The following is a 23,962-nucleotide window of genomic DNA, read 5'->3' as shown; positions in this document are numbered from 1 at the left end:
TTATCATACCATCCCTATTTAAATTAAAACATACTTATCAAAGTATTCTTATGTACATCTATATCAAAAACACCTGTAAACTTTTTTTTCATTTTTTTTGCATACTTTGGAGGCCAGGCGCGAACGCAGACCTCCACAATTTTAATGAACCACCGTTCTGCCAGATCAAACATACCCATTCCTGATCCTCGATACATTTTCTATCATTATATGTAATCAGTTTTTTTTAAAATAGCCAACCATATAGGAGCCTATTCGTGACCAGACACACACACACACACAGACATTCAGGTTTATATTATAGATATGTGTATATATATGTGTATATGTCTGTATATATATATATATATATATAGTCTTTGAAGTTTTTAACCTTTAAAACTATACAAAAAATATTTTTTATCATTCGTTAGAAAACCATCTAGTCAGTAAGTCATTTAACCACCTGCAATCACTGCATCAACTCGCTCCCGAATTTACTATAGTACTAATAATTTATTTTTTAAGGGATCATCAGTTGTTTACCGTGAAACACTGTTTCGGGGATTTAAAAAACAAAACTATATTACATCATGGCTCCTCAGCAGTGTTGATCAAACACCACCACCCTTAATCTTAGGAAGAAGACATGTTACAAACATTTGATCCAATTACCTATTCTTAATTGCAGTTACTAACCTTTTCATAGTATAAAAATGAATTTCTTACCTGTGCGATTCATCAATTTCCACATTTAAAATGGATACATTTTTTAATTTATCAGTCTTGTATTTATAAGATTACAGATTAATCCATTTAACTACTTATCACCCCCATTATGATTAGTATTTAGTATATTTACATTCTTATTTAAAATTAGATATATAAAGGTTAAAAATATTTTTACCTATATACATTTTTTTTTTTTATATATAACTTTATTATATGTAATTATAAATACATTTTATACATTGCTAATATAGTTTTGGATTTCCTTTATTAGCATAGTCTGGTTAATCTTAAACGATTCAAAAGTATCAGGATAACGAGCAAATGCTTCATTTAACTGTTTAATTTTAATATATATATATATATATATATATATATATATATATATATATATATATATATATATATATATCTTGCATTCGATAACATTTATTTGTTATACATTTGTTTTTTTGGACACTTTTCGTCCCCAGAAAAACTCACCACTAAAACTAATACTGTTGACGGCTCCGTTCAATCTCGACAGACTATGGATACCCACTGAAGGATGCCTGCATGTGAAATTTTGGGGGCTAGAGTTGCGCAATCACTAACGTCACCTCTTTGTTATACAGTTGTTCTTTTAGCCGCTTTTTTTTTGGGGGGGCAGTGTGTATTTTAAAACGAAACCGTTTATTTTTTATTTTAATTAACTAATTAAACAGAAAACAATATCAGATGCTATAGATCAGAATAGAAAGTTGTTTCCTGTCAGTCAAATCAAGGGTCAATTATTTAATTAGAAATATCGTGTGAGCCGCCAAGTGAATTTCTAAGAACTTGTCAAATTCTTTCCAGCCTTTATTTGTTCAGCGTATGACTTAGCATAAGATCAATTATAGCAACCGTTAATTTCTATTCATAAAATGTGGCAATCATTCTCCTGTTCCACGTACAGCTCTTCACCATCACCCTAAAAATAATAACATGATTTCCTTTCAAATAGTGTCCAGCTTTCCACGCACACATTACCTCAGAGACAATATTTCATTGGCTGCTAATTCAACATTAGTGAAAATAAAAACGATAATTATTTGCACAAGTTATTGATATTACGCATTCATGTAATTAAATAACCAACCATTTATTTAACACCAAATTAGCCGATCAGGGTTGGTGGTGGGGTGACTTTATTTGTCCGTTATTATTATTTTTAACTTCTTAGTAAAATCTACTGAGAAAAATGAATGCTAAAGTCCCCCTGTTTATAATCAAGACCACGGTGTATTTATTTGTATATAAATAAATATACTTCCATAATAATCTATACATCTATAAAAAATGAAATTACCTGCTGTGTGTGTGTATGTGTGTGTGTGCACATTTCCCTACCAAACTACTCTGTCCATTTTCAGTCTACAGACTCGAAACTTGATATACAGGGTATGGAGGTTTGGGAAAATCTTTGTAAACGGTTTTCGGCCAGAAATTTGGCTGTCGAGGAGTCAGAGTTCAACGATTTGACTTTTGAAAACTCTACCAAACTCTTCTGCCAAGTTTAGGGTCTAAACACTTGAAATTTTAGATGTAGATTACTTGAACATGGATCAAACTTTTAAATTTGATGTTAAGGGGTCAAAATTTAAAAAAAAAAATTTACCTCTGCAGTCTCTACCAAATTATTCAGCCAATATTTGGTCTAAACATTTTAAATTTTACATAAAGTGTATTTAGATATAGGGCAAGCATTTTAATCGGTTTTTGGCCGACAATTTGGCTGCCAACGAGTCCAAGTTCAAAAAGATTTGAACTTTGCCCTCTCTAGCAAACTACCCAATTTTGGATCTAAACACTTGAAATTTTAGATGCAGGTTACTTGAAGATGAGTCAAACTTTTTACTATATATATATATACATATGCACATAAAGTTATGAACAGTTCATAGGGCCCATGCAAAACCGGGCTGAACTGCTAGTATATAATAATTGCACAGTTTGATGTCAGTGTGGGAACTGTACACACAATTATTTGCGAAGAACTGAAGATGTGGAAGATTTGTGCAAAGTTTATCCCAACGGTGCGCAGAGAAGATCAGAAAGACGTTGTCATGACAGCAGGGAGATAGTCGAGCTGATAAATTCTTATCCCGCCGTTCTTGATGCTATAGTAACCTGCGATGAAAGCTGAATCTACTGCTATGAACTAGAGACAACAGGATAGAGTTCCCAGTGGAAGCATGTTGGCTCTCTCAGACCCAAGAAGGCCAAACAAAGCAAATCCACCCAGAATCTTATGATGATCCCTTTTCTAAAAGCACGGACGGGTAATTTAAATACATTTATGAAACAATTTCACATACTCTCGACAGGTATTGTACAACATATATGAAATAATTTCTCTTCCCACGAAGTCTACCATAATTTTAAGAAAATTGAAATCATTTTTAGAAGATGAATCATTAGGATTTTCAAATTAATACATAAATACATTGTTTTGGTCAATGATTAGGCAACCTTTGCTTCACCATTAATTTCGACATTACTGCGTTTCTTTCCTCCCTCATTATCCACACTATAATTGCAAGAAAAATTATGTCATTTTTGGAAGATGTCTCAGCAGGATTTTCAAATTAATGCATAAATACATTGACACAGTTTAGTGATAAGACAAGCTGGGTGGGTACTGTTGCGTCCTAGAAGAGAAGTTTGGGGATTGGTACGAACCCCGTAAAAGTGTGTTGTCAGCACCAAGAACTGGAGAGAGAGAGAGAGAGAGAGAGAGAGAGAGAGAGAGAGAGAGAGAGAGACGCGGGTGGGGTACCGTGCGTTTACCCTTTCTATAACATGTCACATACCCAGCTCGCCTGAAATATTGTCTCTGATTGGGCAAGCCCAAAAGGGAGCTCACTGCTAGCACCAATCAGCACTGAGTTTATAAACCAAAAGATATTGAAAATTTTAAACTACGAAGTGTTGCTGCTGTACCATACTTTAGATGTATATTTTCACCGAATACATGAATGGAAAAAGCAATCGAGATTGAATAGTTTTCATGATCCAAATATCGCGAGATTAGAGCCTAATCTGTCTGCATAGAATATAATGCATCTATAATCATTTCTCTGCATACGCACTTCCACGTATATACAGATTAAATTAACGCTTGCACATAAACTCCTGGGAAATATTTTACTATCAAAAGTCATTTCTCTTAACTGTACATACTTGATACTTCGATATCGTAAACATAATACTTTGGAATATCTAAGATCAACGTCCATAGATTATCTATTGGGAATAACTGCTGCCCATAGCTGCATTGATATTACTGATGTTATCACAGCTACTCACAGTATGTCTTTGGATATTATTGGAAGCAAGGTTGCAGAGTCTGAAAGTATAAGGTCTGTTGGGGAGTTGCATAAGTCCACCAAAGCAAATAAATAAAAAAAAAAATACACCACTAAATAATGTAAAATGAGGTGTGTGTTGAGCAAAAAAAAAAGTGGTAGTAGGAAGGCAGGCTCGAACCCGTACCGCGAAGGAGGAAAAGAATTGGAAAAAAAACTTATGTATTTGCTGTTACGACAACCGCCAAACCGAAATGACGTAGGTTTAAATCAAGGCTAGACAATCGAAAAGAGGGGATCACTTTAAAAAATATCGGTGAAAAAAAAGCGACTCCCACCCCTGTAGAAAAGTGCCCAGTTGAAGGTGAAAAAATTAATGTTTGTAGCCAATTTTTTTATATTTGTCGTCTGAAAGGTCGAACTTAAAAACGATACTGATCTTGTGAAAATCTGTCACCTCTGTCGAAAGTTTTAGGCAGACATGCAAACATACATACATACATTTATATATTGATAGCTGAAATTTTCGACCCAAACCGATTAAAAAGCTTGCCCTATCTCTGAACACCCTTTATGTAAAATTTCAAATGTTTAGACCAGAAATTGTCTGAGTAATTTGGTAGAGACCGCACACGTCAATTTTTTTTTTAACTTTGACCCCTATTATGATCTCTTAACATTTATTGTTTTGAGCCCAAATCAAGTTATTAAGTTAGATCCATGTCCAAGGAATCTATATCTAAAATTTCAATCGTTTATACCCAAAATTGGCGGAGGAGTTTGGTAAAGTTCTCAAAGGTCAAATCGTTGAACTTTGACCCCTTAACAGCCAAATTTCTGGCCGAAAACCATTTACAAAGATTTTCCCAAACCTCCATACCCTATACATCAAATTTCGAGCCTGTAGACTTTAAATTGACAGAGTTATTGTGTCGGGAAATGACAGACAGACAGACAGACACTTTCACTTTATATATATATATATATATATATATATATATATATATATATATATATATATATATATATATATATATATATTGCAGAAGCTCTTAGTAGCATCTTTAAGAATTGTTTTTTGGGGAGAGGGGATTTTGAATGAACAGACAAAATTCCTTTGAAACCACGTTTAAGATGAACATATTTTATTAAAAATCATTAGATTTTTTTTTTAACTTGTTTTTTTTTACTCTAGTAATATTTCCGTCTTTCATGTTTATTATCATGCACATTTGATCTGATTCTACAAATTGTTTCTATTCTCAAGACTTGTCTTTTAATGTTTCCTTCTTTTAAATTTTCTTATTGACATATTTTCATAATATTCCAAATGTGTCTTAAGTAAACTTTGCCGTCTTTCATCTTTGATCCTATAAAAAAAATGTCTCCCATAATTAGTAGCCATCATAATTACAATACGATCTTTCAATTAGACAGTTCTTTCATTAGTAAAGAACTTTTTAATTAAAACCTCACTAACTATCGCTAATAGCTGGTCAACGTATGCACAAAACAAAACACAATATTTTTATTTATTTATTTATTTTTTATTTATTTATTTTTTTTTTTTTGGCACCAGAAACAGTCATTTCTCGCGTTCTTTACTAATTTCGAAACAGAAAGAAAACTATTCCTAGAATTGTTTTTGCTAAACTAAACTTCATTAAAACTAAAAAATTAAATATTTTTCAAGTAAAAAAAAAAATGACATTAATTAGTTTTATATCCACTACTTGACGGCGTTTCTACAGTGGTAGCTTCCCTTCGGTCTTGACAGACTATGGATACCTACTGTAAGGGTGTCTGCGTGTTAAATTTTTGTGGCAAGAGTCGCGCAATCTCAAACCACACCTCTCCTGAGTCGGCATAGTTAAATACCAGTAGCAAGTGGAGGACGACAAGAAACAATGCTAAGATAAACGGAGAGCACATACAGCACCTAGAATTCCCAAATGGTCACCCATCTGGTACTAGCCAGGTTCAACGTTGCTTAACTTCGATGATCTGATGGGAACCAGGGTGTCAACGTGATTATGCCGTATATTGTTTTTACAATATCAGTGAAGTAGATTTATCAAATTTTATTTTTATTTATTTCTCCTACTTTATAGCTAGCAATAAGAAAAATGTTTGCTAAATTTCATTGAAATAATACGCTACTTAATATTTGCAGAAGAGAGCAAGTAACTACGACGAATGTATTTACCTTTTGTTTTTATTCGTAAAATGCATTAGAAATTGTATTTTTAAAGAAAAACTAATGCCTAAATACTCTGTATTTTTATGATAAAAGGCTACTTACTTAAAAAGAAAAAAACATTACATAAATATTGTTTTTTTATGTTACTATATTTCTGACTTTTGGGGATGAGGATATAAGTTATTCGTATTATTTGGATTCTTTGGACTACTGTTCTCATCTTGAATGTCATTTTCACAATGTTTCGATCGATGTAACCTCCGACTTTCTTTACGTACGTCTTGTTGAACTCAAGAATATTTCTTTGTACCCCCTCGATGTAAATACCCCCGACAAACCTGACAAGCAGCTAAATTCCACCTCTTCTCAGTAGAGATCCCTAGACGTAAGAGAACTTTCTGCTCTAGTAGTTTCTTCCCCAGAACCACTAGACTTTGGAATTCCCTTCCGGATCTCTGCTTCCCCAACTGTACTGACATGCAGAAGTTCAAGTGTAACGTGAACAGACATCTTGCTGCCCAACTCCCTACATAGTACCCCTGTAGCTTATGTCCCTGCGTGTGAATTTTTTTTTGGCAAGAATTGCGCAATCAAACATCAAACTGGCAACGTGCCTTGTTTGGGGTGAAAATATAATAAATAAAAAATAAAAAAATTTTAACTCGGGAATCTGTATGGAATTTCAAACGGAACACCTTATTTAATTCACGGGTGTAGCATGTTTTCATTCCATAATCGATTACTTGGACAGGTGGTAAGACGATACTTATGCATGAGAGACTAAGTAACTAGGATGAATTGTTTTTGTTGGAAAATGTTAGAAATTATGTTTGGAAGCAAAATGCTGAATATGGTATATGTCCACATTTTTGTTAAGCCCCCCCCCCCCAGAGTCAGTTTAAAATAAATGTTTACGCAATGTTTTTGTTTGTTTGTTTGTTGTTTGTTTTAATTTCTTTGAATTCATAAAACATGTATCCATTTAAAATAAAACAAAAACAAAAAAAAAACAACTATTCTGCGTGAGATTCGAAATCAGGTTTTGACATTGTGTATTTCTTGTTGATATTTTTATTTTTGCTTGTACGTAAAATTATCAATCCAAAGATTAATTAAAGTTGTGTAAAAAAAAAAAAAAAGTACTTTTGGTCGCAAAAATCCGCTTGAATGTGTGATAGTGAAGTACAAATCGGTGTCGAACAAAATCTGTTCTTTTCTTCCTTTCTTTCGTCCTAAATAATTTCTTTAACTCTATATAATTTTTGAATATTCAAAACTAAATTTTTTTTTTTTTTTTTTTTTTTTTTTTTTACAAAGGCATCACCACATTATCAAGGCCCAGAGGCCACTCAAGGATAAGGGTTAAAGAGTGTACAGTAGAAATTGGTCAATATAGTAATCATTAGTAATGGAAATTTGGTAAATTTAATAACTTATATGGAACGGCTCATCAAGAACTTATTTACTTTAGACTTGAACACAACCATATTGTAGTCAGCCGGAAAGCAGGAAAACGGAAGACAATTCCATAGGCGTGCAGTTCTAAGAAAGAAGCTTTGTTCATGGAATCTACGTTTAGGTTTAGGCACAGATAAAGAGTTGGGGAAATTATTGATAGTGATTACAGCTAGACGAGTGTTTCTTGTGAAAGTTTGGCGAGGGGGGACCATAGATTGAAGCTCAGTTGAACACTTTCCATGAAAATAACGATACATCAGAGACAAACTCGCAACATCTCTTCTGTGAGATAGAGGTTGCAAGGAGGAGAAAAGGACATCTCCTACGAGGCTACGAAGTCTATTTTGAACTCTATCAAGGCAGGACAAGTCCTTTCTAGCAGCTCCTGCCCAGATGTGGCAACAGTATTCCATCCTTGGACGTACCTGGCTCTTATATAGGTAGAGAATAGCATCAGCAGTGAGATATCTACTGGATCGATAGAAAGATCCCACCATTTTTCCAGCGGCCTTGGCAACAGATTTGATATACGTGTTCCATTTAAGATCAGGAGTAATGGTCAAGCCCAGAAGCTTGTCAAAACTTGAGGCCTCCTGAAGACGAGAGCCATTCATTTCAATTGATGACAAATGTGAATTAGAATGTTGATGATGTAAAGAGAGAAGCTTGGTTTTAGATGCATTAAAAGTAACCAGCCACTCCTTTCCCCATTGTACTACGTGCTCAAGATCAGAGGAGAGAGAATTAGATGTGGTACCATAAATGGTAGTGTCGTCAGCATAAATGTCTACAAATGATGTAAGGATATGATTTGGAAGATCATTAATGTAGATCAGGAAAAGAGTTGGGCCCAGGATGGATCCCTGAGGGACACTGGCATTAATACTGTGAGCTTCTGATTTTTGCCCCTCAACTACTACTCTTATGAACCTATCAGAAAGAAATGATTTAATAATTGAGAAGACTTTTCCAGCTATACCATAGCTAGCGATCTTATGAAGTAAACCTTTATGCCATACCCTATCAAAGGCTTTAGATATGTCAAGAGCAATTGCCCTAGAAAGATTGCCACCGTCGAGAGATTTGCTAACCCTATGCGATATAACTGTAAGGACATCTGCTGTAGATCTAGCAGAACGGAAACCATATTGAGTGTCACTAAGAAGGTTATTTTTGTTGAGATGTTTGATTACTTCTGTATTTAACACAGATTCTAGCAACTTACTCATGACGCACAGGAGACTTATTGGCCTGTACTGAGAGGGGGATGAGCGATCACCTGAATTCTTAAATACAGGGCATACTGATGAGATTTTCCAGGGAGATGGGAAACTATTCTCCTTAAGACAACGTTTAAACAGTTTTGTAAGTATGGGCGCTAATTCAGGTTGAATTTTTTTGAGTACTATAATTGGAATACCATCAGGGCCAGTTGCTTTACTCGAATCAAGGTTTTTGATTAGCTTCGCAACATCACGTACAGATATACGTATATCACATAGCGTGTTTTCTGATACAGGAGGAAATATTGGGGGTTGGCGGTCTTGGTCGCAAAGGGTGGAATTAGCTGCAAAGTTCTTGACAAAGAGTTTGGCTTTGTCTGATGCTGACGAGATTACCTCAGGTCCATTGATAATAGTTGGGATGGAGCACACGCTTCTGTTCAGGATTCTGTTTGCTATTTGCCAAAACTGGTGGGAACCAAGCCGCTGCTCAGCTACTTTGGACTTAACAGATTGAGCATACAATACTCTTGCGTTCCTTATTACTTTCTTACAATGGTTGCTGGCAGTCCTGAAAACGGCTTTAGTTTCTATACATCTATTACGTTTGAAGCAGTGGAAAAAGTGATTTCTGTGCGCAATGGCAGCAGCACATTCTGGAGAGAACCATGGCTGGCTGTTAGTTTTTTGCTGAAACTTTTTAGAGGGTATGAAATGGTCAATACCTACAATTAACCATTCAGTTAGGTCTAATACTATAGAGGACACATCCTTTTTAAACATGGAATGCAGAGGTAGATCAGATATAAATGTTCGGAAGCTATCCCAGTCAGCTTTAGTGTATCGATATACTGTACGATGAAGAGGTACGTCTGGGGACTTATTACATTTCATTTTTATCTTAATTGATACAACAGAGTGGACGGAAGATCCAAGAGGCGACAGAACAGAAACTGAACATAGTTCAGGGCAAGTTGTGAGAAAAAGGTCTAGTAGGCTCGCATACTGGCCGTCATTATCGGGCACACGGGTAGGTTCCTGAACAATCTGAGTGAGGTCATAGGCAATGGAGAAATCATGACAGAACCTCCCCTCATCATCGGTCTTGTTTGAGTGGGTCAACCATTCGACGTTGTGAACATTGAAGTCTCCACATATGTGAATGTTAGCTGAAGGATAAGTAGAAAGGACTTGGTCAATTTTCTCAGATATCCTTTGAAAGATAGTAACTCCGCTGTTGTGGGGGCGATAGAGAGTAAATATAAATGCAGTAGTGTGAGCTAAAGCAACCCGGAAGCACATATAGGGTAAGTTAGGATCTTCCCTGGAGATGTCCCTCCCACATGGAAAGCTATCTTTAATATAGGCACATATTCCATGCCCATGGCGATCTTGGGGGTCAGATTTAGAAGTTAAGTTAGAGTATCCTGAAATTGCAAACTCATCTAGGGAAATAGCCTGTCCAATGCCAGTTTCACTTAAAAATAAAAGGTCTGGTTTAGTCTCCTGTAATTGGGTTTCAACCTCTGGAAGATTAGAACGAAGACCCCTGATGTTGGAGAAGGAGACATGGTAGTAGGGGTCTACGTTGGAAGTTGGAGAACCGGGTTTAATCGTGTATTTTTTCTTGAAACTTGTCATGATGAAATTTTGGAATTTGTGGACGAGGTCGACAGATTTACTTAGAGCAGGACAGAGAGGGGAAATTAAGAGAGAAAAAGAAACGAAGAATTTTTTTTTAATTTGTAGCTAATGATAAGGTAAAGCCGTAACAATTACCCACTAGTATGGCATCGAGAGGCCCCACCAGAAGCTACTGCATGGTCCAGAATCCATTCACCAAATGGCAATACAGCAGCCCCAGTACTTTGCACCTGCTGATAGGACAGCCTCCTTAGTGGTTAATCCAAGGTTCGGGTCCCTGACTATCAGGCGGATAACGTCAGCCCAGACAAAACGTTTACCTCCAGCACCCTTACTAGTGACATGGCTACAAGGATAGACATAGAAACAGAAAATTTCCGCCATCTCAGCCAACTGTTCGCAAAAATACTGCCAACCTAGAAAACAGCTTTTTCTTCTCCCTTTGTCCGAAAAATCACTCATTTAAAAAATGAGGACTGAGGGACAAATAAGAAGAAGCGAGAGTAACAGGAGCTGCCGATAACGCATCCACAATGCGTTTTCTACTCTCCATTAAAAAAAAAAAAAACTATTAAGTATTGTACTTAATAAAAGTCCAACAGACGTGTTTAAGGGAAAGTATGGTGATAGATTCCCCTCACACGAACTAAAAATGAGTATACTTAGTAATTTTTGCTATCAACTCGGTAGATAAATAAACATATGTACGAGGAAAAAAAAAAAAAAAAAAAAAAAAAAAGCTAGCATTTAATAAAACAGAAATACACAAATTAAATACTGAAATAAAATGGAGTTGTTAATATTTTAAATCTAAAATAAAAAGCATGATTGAAATCACTTATCTCAACACAAACAATTCCGTCTCCAAATTGCAAACTGCATTGAAAGAAATTCAGTTAGTAGCGTTCAAAACATTTTTTTTTTTAAATTAGCCGTTAAAAGAAAATCGTGATTTTATTCTGAACTTAAGCTAGTAACGTTTTAAGAAGCTTACGATATAAAAGAAAAGGCTGATGGGAGGGGGGGGTTCTTCCGAAAGTAAGTTGGTGCCGTTATAAGTAATTTCGAGATAAGATGGAAGCCGGTATTGGGCTAGAAAAAAGCTAGCATTTAATAAAACAGAAATACACAAATTAAATACTGAAATAAAATGGAGTTGTTAATATTTTAAATCTAAAATAAAAAGCATGATTGAAATCACTTATCTCAACAAAAACAATTCCGTCTCCAAATTGCAAACTGCATTGAAAGAAATTCAGTTAGTAGCGTTCAAAACATTTTTTTTGAAATTAGCCGTTAAAAGAAAATCGTGATTTTATTCTGAACTTAAGCTAGTAACGTTTTAAGAAGCTTACGATATAAAAGAAAAGGCTGATGGGGGGGGGGTTCTTCCGAAAGTAAGTTGGTGCCGTTATAAGTAATTTCGAGATAAGATGGAAGCCGGTATTGGGCTAGAAAAAAGCTAGCATTTAATAAAACAGAAATACACAAATTAAATACTGAAATAAAATGGAGTTGTTAATATTTTAAATCTAAAATAAAAAGCATGATTGAAATCACTTATCTCAACAAAAACAATTCCGTCTCCAAATTGCAAACTGCATTGAAAGAAATTCAGTTAGTAGCGTTCAAAACATTTTTTTTTTTAAATTAGCCGTTAAAAGAAAATCGTGATTTTATTCTGAACTTAAGCTAGTAACGTTTTAAGAAGCTTACGATATAAAAGAAAAGGCTGATGGGGGGGGGGTTCTTCCGAAAGTAAGTTGGTGCCGTTATAAGTAATTTCGAGATAAGATGGAAGCCGGTATTGGGCTAAAAAAAAGCTAGCATTTAATAAAACAGAAATACACAAATTAAATACTGAAATAAAATGGAGTTGTTAATATTTTAAATCTAAAATAAAAAGCATGATTGAAATCACTTATCTCAACAAAAACAATTCCGTCTCCAAATTGCAAACTGCATTGAAAGAAATTCAGTTAGTAGCGTTCAAAACATTTTTTTTTTTAAATTAGCCGTTAAAAGAAAATCGTGATTTTATTCTGAACTTAAGCTAGTAACGTTTTAAGAAGCTTACGATATAAAAGAAAAGGCTGATGGGAGGGGGGGGTTCTTCCGAAAGTAAGTTGGTGCCGTTATAAGTAATTTCGAGATAAGATGGAAGCCGGTATTGGGCTAGAAAAAAGCTAGCATTTAATAAAACAGAAATACACAAATTAAATACTGAAATAAAATGGAGTTGTTAATATTTTAAATCTAAAATAAAAAGCATGATTGAAATCACTTATCTCAACAAAAACAATTCCGTCTCCAAATTGCAAACTGCATTGAAAGAAATTCAGTTAGTAGCGTTCAAAACATTTTTTTTGAAATTAGCCGTTAAAAGAAAATCGTGATTTTATTCTGAACTTAAGCTAGTAACGTTTTAAGAAGCTTACGATATAAAAGAAAAGGCTGATGGGGGGGGGGAGGTTCTTCCGAAAGTAAGTTGGTGCCGTTATAAGTAATTTCGAGATAAGATGGAAGCCGGTATTGGGCTAGAAAAAAAGCTAGCATTTAATAAAACAGAAATACACAAATTAAATACTGAAATAAAATGGAGTTGTTAATATTTTAAATCTAAAATAAAAAGCATGATTGAAATCACTTATCTCAACAAAAACAATTCCGTCTCCAAATTGCAAACTGCATTGAAAGAAATTAAAAAAATGTTCATTAATTTCACTGTTTGAATATTATAGTGAGAATTTAACTAATAACATATCATTTTCTCTCTCTCTCTCTCTCTCTCTCTCTCTCTCTATATATATATATATATATATATATATATATATATTATTTTTAAAATGTAACCCAAGTCGTATATATTATTTTTAACTTTTGAAATCAATACGATAGATTTGGTACAATATAATGATCAATAGAGAATTGGCTCCATAATACGGCAGAATACAGCATAACAACGTTGGCACACCGGTTCCCGCTGGATCACTGAAGTTAAGCAACGTTGAACCTGGTCAGTACTAAATGGGTGACCATTTGGGACTTTCAGGTGCTGATTGTGCTCTCCGCTTATCTCGGCATTTTTTTCCAGTCGTCCTGGTCTTCTCCTTGCCACTGGACTCAAACAGTGCCGATTCAGGAGAGGTGTGGTTGGGGGATTGTGCAACCTTTGCCTCACAATTACATGCGCATCTGCCCCTACAGGGGGTATCCTTTGTCTTTCGAGACTGAACGGAAGCTTGGAGGGTTCCATAATAATAAATACGAAATCTGCATGAATTAAAATATATTTATGCCTATTTTACGACCAGACAACGTCCGGCAGCCTGCTAGTAATATTATGAATTCTGTTCATTCATAGCCTGGTGATTGCAAATAAGTAAAATTAAAAAAAAAATACTTAACCTTTTACAAGTAAGTAAACTGTGGTATGTGCTTTCCCTGATCTCGTCTGATATCATTAACTCTAAGTTTACTATTTAATCACTTGTCGACACCTACATACTGCCTAACTTAACTATTATATATTCTGTTCCTTCATACCCTGGTGATTGCTCGGGAACGCGTAAACAATGAGAAAATTGAAATTGATTTCGAACATATTTGTTATTTTTAAGAGAGAGGAATTTTTAATGTCTATGTATCATTTGCTATTTCGAGCAAAAGAGTATTTTACCTACTCTAGGACGGCTATTACCACATGTATGAAATAATTGTACCTTCCCTAGGACAGGTAATTTACAGCATGTATATGAAATAATTTGACCTTTGCGAGGACGGGTAATGTACAACACATGTTTAAAATAAGTTTACCTACCCTCGGACGGGTAATTTATATACATATATGAAACCATCTAACGTACTATCGACAGGTCTTGTACAACATAAATGATTATGAATTGATCTTGCAAACATTATTTAACACTAATGTCTTAATCTAACACATTGCGTTCTTTGTGATTCCAAATAAAGAAAATAAGATGAAAAATATTTAACCTTCTGGAGGTGAGACTGGATAATGAACAGCACTCTAAAGTAATAAGAGAAATTAATAATTAAAATATAAACAATAGAAATTAATATTTTAAAATATAAGTAAACAATTATAAGGGATTTAGTAAGAATTGAACTAGAAAATGTGAATGAGCAAAATCTGGGTTGGAATGAAACAGTATATGGAGATTCAGTCTTGGACTTTTAAAATATCTCAAATACTCCTTATTCATATTTTTTGGATTATTCAGACTATTGTTCTCCTCTTGAGTGCTATTCCCGCAACATTCTGGTTATTATGACTATTACAATATTTTTGAGCTAGTGAGGTGGTACAGTCCCTCACAGTTGAAAGCATCTATTTATAAACGATGCTGCTAGGAACTGATGAATCAAATTAATTCACGTTCCGTTATCAACCAATCAGAAACCAGAATTGCTCCATAAATATAAAAAATTTTCTGTAGCAACTTTGCATATGTTTTCTTCGTGTCAACACGGGTAGAATCTTTTGCTCTGTGGCTTCCAACTCAAGAAATGTCTACTGAGAACTAGTCACCTCCAGGACTTGTGTAGAACAACTAACCATCGGAAACTTTTCTGAAACTAAACATGGTTTACAACTCTAAAAAAAAACCTCCAACCTTCTTCAGGTATATATTGTCGAACTCTGGAATTTTTCTGTAAAACTTGAGAATCTACATGGAGTTTCGAATGGAACCCTTTATTTAATCCACTGGGGTAGCATGCTCTTGTTCCATCAGCCATGACCAAGTAGAAATCCTCAATAATTCGTAATTATATTTTGAATGTTACTTGCATTCAGGATTGAATCTTTAATCTCGAAAAGAGCATAACCAAATATTACAAAGTACTTTTTTTTCATGACGCCATAGATACTTATTTTAAAATATTCTTTGAAGATGCAAAATTTAGTCTTTTAGCATTCGTACAAGTATGGCATTAAGTGGACATCACAGGATTCAGGTTTAAGTATGAACGAATCCTTGGTCACAAGCACCAACTATGGCATTACGATGCTACAGGACTAATTGTAACATTGTGAAAACATCACAAAGTCTATTGTATCTAATTATAACGATATATTCTAGGTCATGGCTGCCAATAATGTCAACACGTTGTTGACGTCATTACAGGTGTCACAACTATATCTTGAGTCACAGACACAAATTGTAGCATTATGACGTAACGGGTACCAAATGAATGCATCTGAGCCTGCGATATTTCGGTTCAGATACTCCGAACAGTTGTGTCAATTGTGTTAGTCATTAATAATCGCCTGTTCAGGAAATCCTGCAATCTCTGGTCCTGACCCCTTTGTCTTGCCATGCCCATGTTGTGTTGATTTAATCCAGGACAGCAAGCTAAACCTGCAATGACCGGTTGCTGACGACTCCCGCTGTGCTGATAATCTGCAGAGTCTGTGTTCCATTGGAGAAAACAACCACATCTAATAAGTCTTTCGAATAAAATAACTAAACTGTTATAATATTTTTGTATTATCCTGATAAATAAAATCATTTAACAAGTTTTTACAGTGACAGCATATATCCAAAAATATATCCAAAACTATATCCAAAAATAATACTGAAAAGAAAAAGAAAGGGGAAAAGTATTTCTCATCTTTTTTTCTCTAAACAGCCTGCCTAGCTTGGATGCTTACATTAGTAATTCTACAGGGCAATTAGAGAAGGGGGGTATTCTTCCTTCTCCCTTCGTCCTATATAAAGTAAGACATTTCTGTTGTTTTTTTCTTTTTTTTTTCTTTCTATTCTCTTATTCAGGAGCGATCAGTTTCTCTTTTACAGTTATTTTTAAATTCTCTCCGATGTAATTAATTCTAAGATGAAATTTCTTGGGGGCAGATCGCAATTCATCTAATTTCACTGTTTGCTGTTAACTCGATTCCACTAATCGAGTTTCGTATCCATTAATACAATCGTTCTCAGTTTGTGAATCAGTGTCTTGTGAGTAAAATCGTCGTTTCTGTCACATCTATAAGTTATAGCTGCTCTCTTCTAATAAATCATGAATTAAAATTAACTCTTTCTCATTCTTCGAACTATGGAATTGTGGAGGGCGGGGACTTTCTTTGTCTGGGAACTCTTCACGTTTCTTTTATGTTTTCTTATGTGCTCTTGACAAACATGAGCTAGTTCTCAACTAGGGCTTAGCCATAAATTCTGGTTAAGACCTCACCAGATTTCCCAAAATCTGTTTTACCTCTGCCGAAAATCGCTACTACACTTGTTTAATAGTGAGTTAGGGACTCAACCCCCAATCGCTATCCAATCAAACCTGGCTATGTAGCTTCCTCAATCTGAACAATTGGTCGACATCAAATATTCATTTATGCATAATTATTATAACCCAAGGATTTCTCTCAGGTTCCCACAATCGGCGAATGTATTGAGGTCATAAGGGTCAGTTCCCCTGACTAACCGACATGACACTTTTACTAAAACAATTGAATTTCCCATAAACAAATCCATTATTCTCACCATTTGAAGCTCTAGGTGAAGTCAAAACAATAATTATCTTTATTGCTTAGTCTGCCCATACTCAGCTACTCAGCAACATAATATATATATATATATATATATACATATATATATATATATATATATATATATATATATATATATATATATATATATATATTATATATATATGGCGATTAAGCTACACAGAGCATTCCGTGTTTCATCCACGCTAGGATTCATCAGGCTTATGCGAGAATTTTGTGGTTGTCTCGCATTTTTATATACGCACCTTCTATTAAGTTTTTAGTTAGCCAATCAGCTTTCTAGTTTCCACCGCACCCTTTCTAATCAGCCAATGAGCAGGTACTTACAGGACAACGGTCCAGTTGACCTCCGGTTGACCCGTTCCTTTGCGTGTGCTATTTTAGTGGGGAGCGTAGATATCTAGTGTCCTGACCTATTTTAAATCTAGGTTAAATGTTTTTTTGTTTTTTTTTTATATGCTAGTTTATATATATATATATATATATATATATATATAGTCTAAAGAAGCTTTGAATAAAAAAATGCAAAAGTAAAAATAAAGGATGCAGTTTAAATTCCCGGAAGGAAAAATAATATATTAACTTTAACCTATCGCAGACTTAGCACCTACATAATCCGACTTCTAAAATGTTTATAATGACAAAAGAGAATTCATTTATATAAGGATGAAGAAAAAAAATATATGTGTGTGTGTGTGTGTGTGTGTGTGTGTGTGATAGTTTATGTATATGTTTATTTATTTATTTACTTTCTATTTGTTTATTTTCTATTGTTATTGTTAGTTTTAAAATTATTTTGTATCTCTATCCGAGAGTAAATTTTATCCTGTGAACACAGTTGTTCGCTATTTCTCTCCTACAGTTTAATAGATGTTGGGGTTCTTTAAAGTATGGGATAGCAAATTTTTCATGAAGGTATGATCTACATGGATCGGCTAGGTCTCTACATGTGTTTGCTTGTCTTACTATTTTCCATTCGACTACCGGCAAGCGTCCACTTTCCTTGAGCTCCCAGTAATTGTTTCCTAGATTGTTTTCATGTGTGATCAGGCATAATTCTGGATTGTTCATTAAACTTGTAAGAGAAATTAATTCAATTGTTCATTACTGTTGTTGGAGAAATTAAGTTATCTTATCTCGAATATATAGAATTTGTACAGGCGGAATTTGTTCTTTGTGTGCATTTTTGGAGCGATGTGATATTGCGTGCAATCACAATCGTGTCGAGAGAAAAAGAGAAGGCGAGAGAGAAAGAAGTAAAAGAAAAAAGTTAGTGTTGCCGTCTGTCTGCCGGAGACGTAGTCAAAAGAGGGGGGTGTGATAATTTCTCTATTGTTTCCTTTTACAATTTGTGTCTGTGTGTTTGTGCTATGCACAAACCTGATATAGCAGTCGTAATAGTTCCTATAGATCAGAACAGTTACTACAGTTGGATCTTAGCCTGAAGGCCAGAACCTAAAAAATGAATAATATAAAGAATGCACATGAGTTAAGATTGATGCCGAAAACAAACCTCTTATCTGCTAGAGATACAAAACAAACCTCTTATCTGCTAGAGATACAAAATACGAATATAAATTTGTATCTGGTCTCTCACAGTGGCTTGCAGTAAGGAAAATTGATTGTGTATTTTGTCAGATTTGCCTCAAAATGTTGCATAAAAAATAGTGATGGGACGATTCCACTTTTTGTCATTTCCGATAGAATTACCGATTCTGCACTAAATTCCCGATTCTGATACAATTACCGATTCTTTATAAATTTCTTAATATTTAACTACAAAGTTGTTATGTTTCCCGGTTACCATAAAAACACGTTAAATGTGTATATATTTTCTATAACATCTAAAAAACACACTTGTGGGGTTTGATCTAAAGATTTTTAGTTTTACTGGAAGTTCAAAATCAATAAATCTTTATTATTTTATCATTACTACGAGCAGCGGAAGGTTTTGTTTTTTTTAACAAAATTAATTAAAAACAATAATTAAAGGAATCGTTTTTAGGCATCAGAAAATAAGCACAAATTTTCACGATACCGATTCCAATACTCCAAAACGTTCAGATTTTTCCAATTCCTGATTTCGATTCCAATTAATTGTCCCAACACTAATAAAAATATTAATTATTCAAATTGAGAGTAACATCATTTAAAATTAGAATCGTGGAAATCATAGAACAACACCATTGAATATAAGGTGCAAAAAAGAGGGAAGAGTAAGAGAATCCCATGCTTGTTGGCACCAGTTAATGGTTGAGGATGCAAAGAAGAATGGGAGCAAAAAAGAAAAGAAAGAAAAGAAAAGAAAAAAAAGAAAAGAAAAAAAAGAAAGAAAAGAAAGAATCAAAAATAGGGGTAAGTAAGATGGAAGCACTGATCACGGAGAATTATTTGCAAAGTTGTGAAGAAATGCGATTTAGGGAATTTGTAAAAGAAAGATGAAAGAATTAACTAAACAGTAATTTGGAGAGTGTGAAAGTTTTTTTTGAAATCCTGCTTGTACCCTGCAACTAACTGGACACGGCCATTGTCCAATGACTTGCAGCCTTCCATAATAAAAGAAGTCAATATGAAGTAATAAGAATGCTAGGAGCAGGAGTTGGATTTTTCAAAAATCTCTGAAGAGTCAACAAACAATTTTAATATTTGGAGATATTAGAACAAGGAACCAGAATCGTATCTTATGCCTTTTCTATCTGCAACCCTATTAGAAAGTCATCTGATCATTTTGGACACATTCTCATAAAGGCTGATTTGTGGGGATTTGGTCCCTTCAACTGCAAATTGAATAATTACCTTGAAGTTGTGACTTTCAGGATCTGTGTTTGTAAAAACTTTGGAAAGTTTAGCTCCAATCCTTCAGATATATTAAGTGGGGGTTTATTTCTTTAGTTCATTTCAACATCGGTGAGTTGAGAGTTGTTGATATCGATTCCTTTTGCAGGAAGCTGAAATGTTCAATTGTATCCTTAGCGGGTAATGTTCCCTAATGAGGGAAAATTACAATCCATGTTGTGTTATCGAGGGGTAAAGACCAATCCTTCTAGACAGAGGAAGGACAGGGGTTCGAACCGTTTAATAAAGTGCGCTTGTTCATCACACCAAATCATATGCTGGAAATATTACTGTAGATAGTCCACCTGCAGAGGAAGCCCTGGAAAACTACTGGAGACCTCTATTTGAAACAGAAGGTAAATATAATCAAGAGGCCCAGTGGATTGAAGATATTATTAGGCTCAATGAAACCAAGCCTCAGATGCCAGAACCAGTCATAACTCCTGGTATGATAACAAGAAAACTGGCACAATTATCCACCTGGCATCGACAATGTCCAAAACTTTTGGCTGAAGCAATTGACTGCACTCCACCCCCACTACAGTGATTGCTTCAGCAGGATGCTAAGAGATGAAGAAGCAACACCACCCTGGCTGACAGAGGGGGACACCAGCCTTACCCAAGACCAAGGAGACACAACGGCCAAATAAATACAGGCCAATATGCTGCCTTACAACTACCTACAAGCTTTTCACTGGTCTGATAGCCGATGGTATATATGACCATCTATCTTCTGGGACCTACCTTGAAAAAGAGCAGACAGGGTGCAGAAGAAAATGCCTCGGTACCAAAGACCAGCTATTAATCAACAAGACCATCCTAGAAGACTGTAGGAAGAGACACAAAAACCTGAGCATGGCATGAATTGATTACCAGAAGGCATTTGACAGTGTGCCACACTCATGGCTACTTCGGTGCCTTGAGTTATACAAAGTCCACCCGGTAATTAGAAAAACAATGGCTGCTCACCTTCAGATGTGGAAAACTACAATATCATTAAATCACAATGGAGGAAAAACCATCATCCCTGAAGTAAAAATCAAAAGGGGAATATTCCAAGGTGATAGCTTATCTCCCTTACTCTTCTGTATGGCAATAGACCCACTAAGCAAGCTCCTGAATAAAAATCAGAGCGCCTACAATTTGAGTCAGGGACGCCATCGAGATCCAAGCAAGAGAATAAACCATCTGCTCTTCATGGATGACCTTAAGCTGTATGCTAGCTCTGACACCGATCTGCACCACCTTCTGCAGGTAGTACACACATTCTCCAGTGACATCGGAATGAAGTTTGGCCTGGATAAATGTGCCAAATGTACACTCAGAGCTGGGAAGAAGACCCACACAGAAAATATGCAGCTTAATGAAAACATCGACATCAGGGGTCTAGAAGAGCATGAGCCTTACAAGTACCTTGGCATTGAGGAAAACGAGAACATACAACATGCCAAGATGAGGGAGAAGATTAGTAAAGAATATGTACGCCGGGTGAGGAAAATATGCAAAACCCAGCTCACCAATAAAAATAAAATTACTGCCATAAACCAGTTTGCTATGCCAGTAATAACATACAGCTTTGGTATCATTGACTGGCCACAAAAATACATCAACCGGCTAAATGTAAAGATACGGAAGCTACTAACGCTTCATAAAATAATATATAGAAATCAGTGTCTACCAAGGCTGTATGTGCCCAGGGGAGAAGGAGGTCTGGGACTCTCAGAGATTAATCATCAACATAAGGCAACTATTGTGAGCACCGGTCAGTATCTGAGAAGCTCCCAGAACGACACCCTCTCAATAGTATATGAACATCAAGAGACAAGAGCCAGCAGAACAACATCAGTCACCCAGCTGGCCAAACATTTTGGTCAGAGTTGTCTCTCAGATGAGGACGAAACACCAAACAAGTGTGCCACAGAAATAGCAAGAAAGAGCCGGCAGAAATATACCGAGACCTTTCAACAGATGAACCTTAAAGAATGGGAACAACATCAGCGTGCAAAGTATTTTCTGGGGGAACTTTCTCGGGAATACATAGATAAAGAAGGTTCTTTGGACTGGCTCAAAAGAGGATCCCTCCACCACGATCAGGAAAGGGTCATAATGGCTGCCCAAGACCAGGGATTGATGACCAATGCATTCAAGAAGATGGCAGGGATCAGTAATGACAATAAATGCAGATTCTGCCACACAGAATTGGAAAGTGTTGGTCATCTGATATCAAGTTGCAAAGTTCTTCTAGGGGATGGCTACTATAGAGCGAGACATGATGGAGTATGCAAGTACCTCCACTGGATCATCTGTAAAAAATTAAACATCCAGTGTAGCAGCAAGTCCTGGGAACATCAACCTGAAAAAACAGTTGGAAATGATTTATATACCATACATTACGACCATGTAATCCCTACAGCCACCTACCTTGAAAATGCTGCTGTGAAACCTGACATAGTTATATGGAATAAGTCAGAGAGAGTTGCAACCTTGATTGAAGTGAGTGTTCCTAATGATGGCGGTCTTAACAGAGCTGAAAGAGAGAAACAGACCAAATACCAAGGTCTCATGTATGATATGAAAAGAAACTGGAACCTAAAGGGGATATCGATCATACCAGTTATCATAGGTACCACTGGGATTATAAAGAAGAACCTGAAGTCCTACCTAACTAATATTCCTGGTGAACCAAGTGCAAAAGAGATTCAGACAATTGCACTTAAGGGAACAGCGAGGATACTAAAAAGAGTTCTCGGTTGGTTTCAATAAAAAAGCGGGGCAATGTTGGCAGCTGGTTTGGCTGCCCCATACCCGGCATTACAATCTTCAAAGGAAGAAAAAAGGAAAAAATAAAAAAAAAAAAAGAAATAGTTCGAGTATATTTCCAAATTGAAATATAAAATGTTTCCACATTGGGATAATAACAGCGTTTGAGTACCTAGCTTTCTGTTAATTAACATTGAATTAACTGGAACATTTCATGTCATGAGAGACAACATGTCATGTTTTCACAAGTTTTCACCCGGAACTAATATTTTGAATACTTGTGGCAAAAACAAAGTATCCAACAAAATCTTGCCCTTGAGATTTGTCTAAAAATAATCAGTCTAAAATGAACAACCATCATGCAATTGCAAGTGTTTAAATGAACAACCATGATGCAATTGCAAGTGTTTAAATGAACAACCATGATGCAATTGCAAGTGTTTAAATGAACAACCATGATGCAATTGCAAGTGTTTAAATGAATAACCATGATGCAATTGCAAGTGTTTAAATGACCAACCATCATGTAATTGCAAGTGTTTAAATGTGAATTCACGTCAGATTATCCCTTTTTCTAATGCTAATATTTGATATCCTACACGAGTAAATTTTAAATGTGTTAAGTCAAAATAGATTTACATATGTCATCTCTCAGAAATTAGCATATTTAGTTTAATGTTCATTTTATATGCTGGCATGTGTTGGACTTTTTGTTTAACTTCCATGATAACCTATCTCTTGCTAGGTCTTTATTTATCCCTCTTTCTCTCCTGTCCATCCTTATCAATTGTTTCCATGTTTTTTCTTGGCATTACCCTGCTACTTCAACTGTTTGGTATCCATTCACCAAGAAACTATCATTCTTTTAATGTAGCCATAACAGTGTAGCTTCCTGTTCTGTAGACATCTACATTTCTTACTGTTTTTTTTTTCACCTTTAAAGAAGGCATAGAGCTACTTAGTTATGAGTGGTTACTCTTTGGAACCAGATTTGCAGGAACACGATTTAGGGAGTCGGCCAGCGAGATGTCTGTTTACATTATACTTGAATTTCTGCATTTTCATGGCAAGTGATCGTCTGAGCTCCAATCTATGGTCCCCCCTTGCCAAATTTTCACGAGAAACACTCGTCTATCTGAAAACACTATCAATAATTTCCTCGACCCTTTATCTGTGCCTAAACCTAAACGTAGATTTCATGAACAAAGTTTCTTTCTTAAAACTGCACGCCAGTGGAATTGTCTTCCATTTGCCTGCTTTC

At 35.3% G+C, this 23,962-nt stretch overlaps 1 protein-coding gene and 1 pseudogene across 1 annotated transcript in view; one reads left to right on the top strand and one right to left on the bottom strand.

Annotated features, from left to right (window-relative positions):
* LOC145291246 (synaptotagmin-7-like) overlaps positions 1 to 23,962 on the top strand; it is a 398,599-nt gene that overhangs the window by 340,991 nt on the left and 33,646 nt on the right. The window lies entirely within an intron of this gene.
* Positions 5,965 to 6,081, bottom strand: LOC145291686 (5S ribosomal RNA; annotated as a pseudogene).

Source organism: Euprymna scolopes, chromosome 12 (genome assembly GCF_053919585.1).
Source record: "Euprymna scolopes isolate OS-2025 chromosome 12, ASM5391958v1, whole genome shotgun sequence".
Taxonomy (NCBI): Eukaryota; Metazoa; Mollusca; class Cephalopoda; order Sepiida; family Sepiolidae; genus Euprymna; species Euprymna scolopes.
This window is presented reverse-complemented; position numbering and strand designations above follow the sequence as displayed.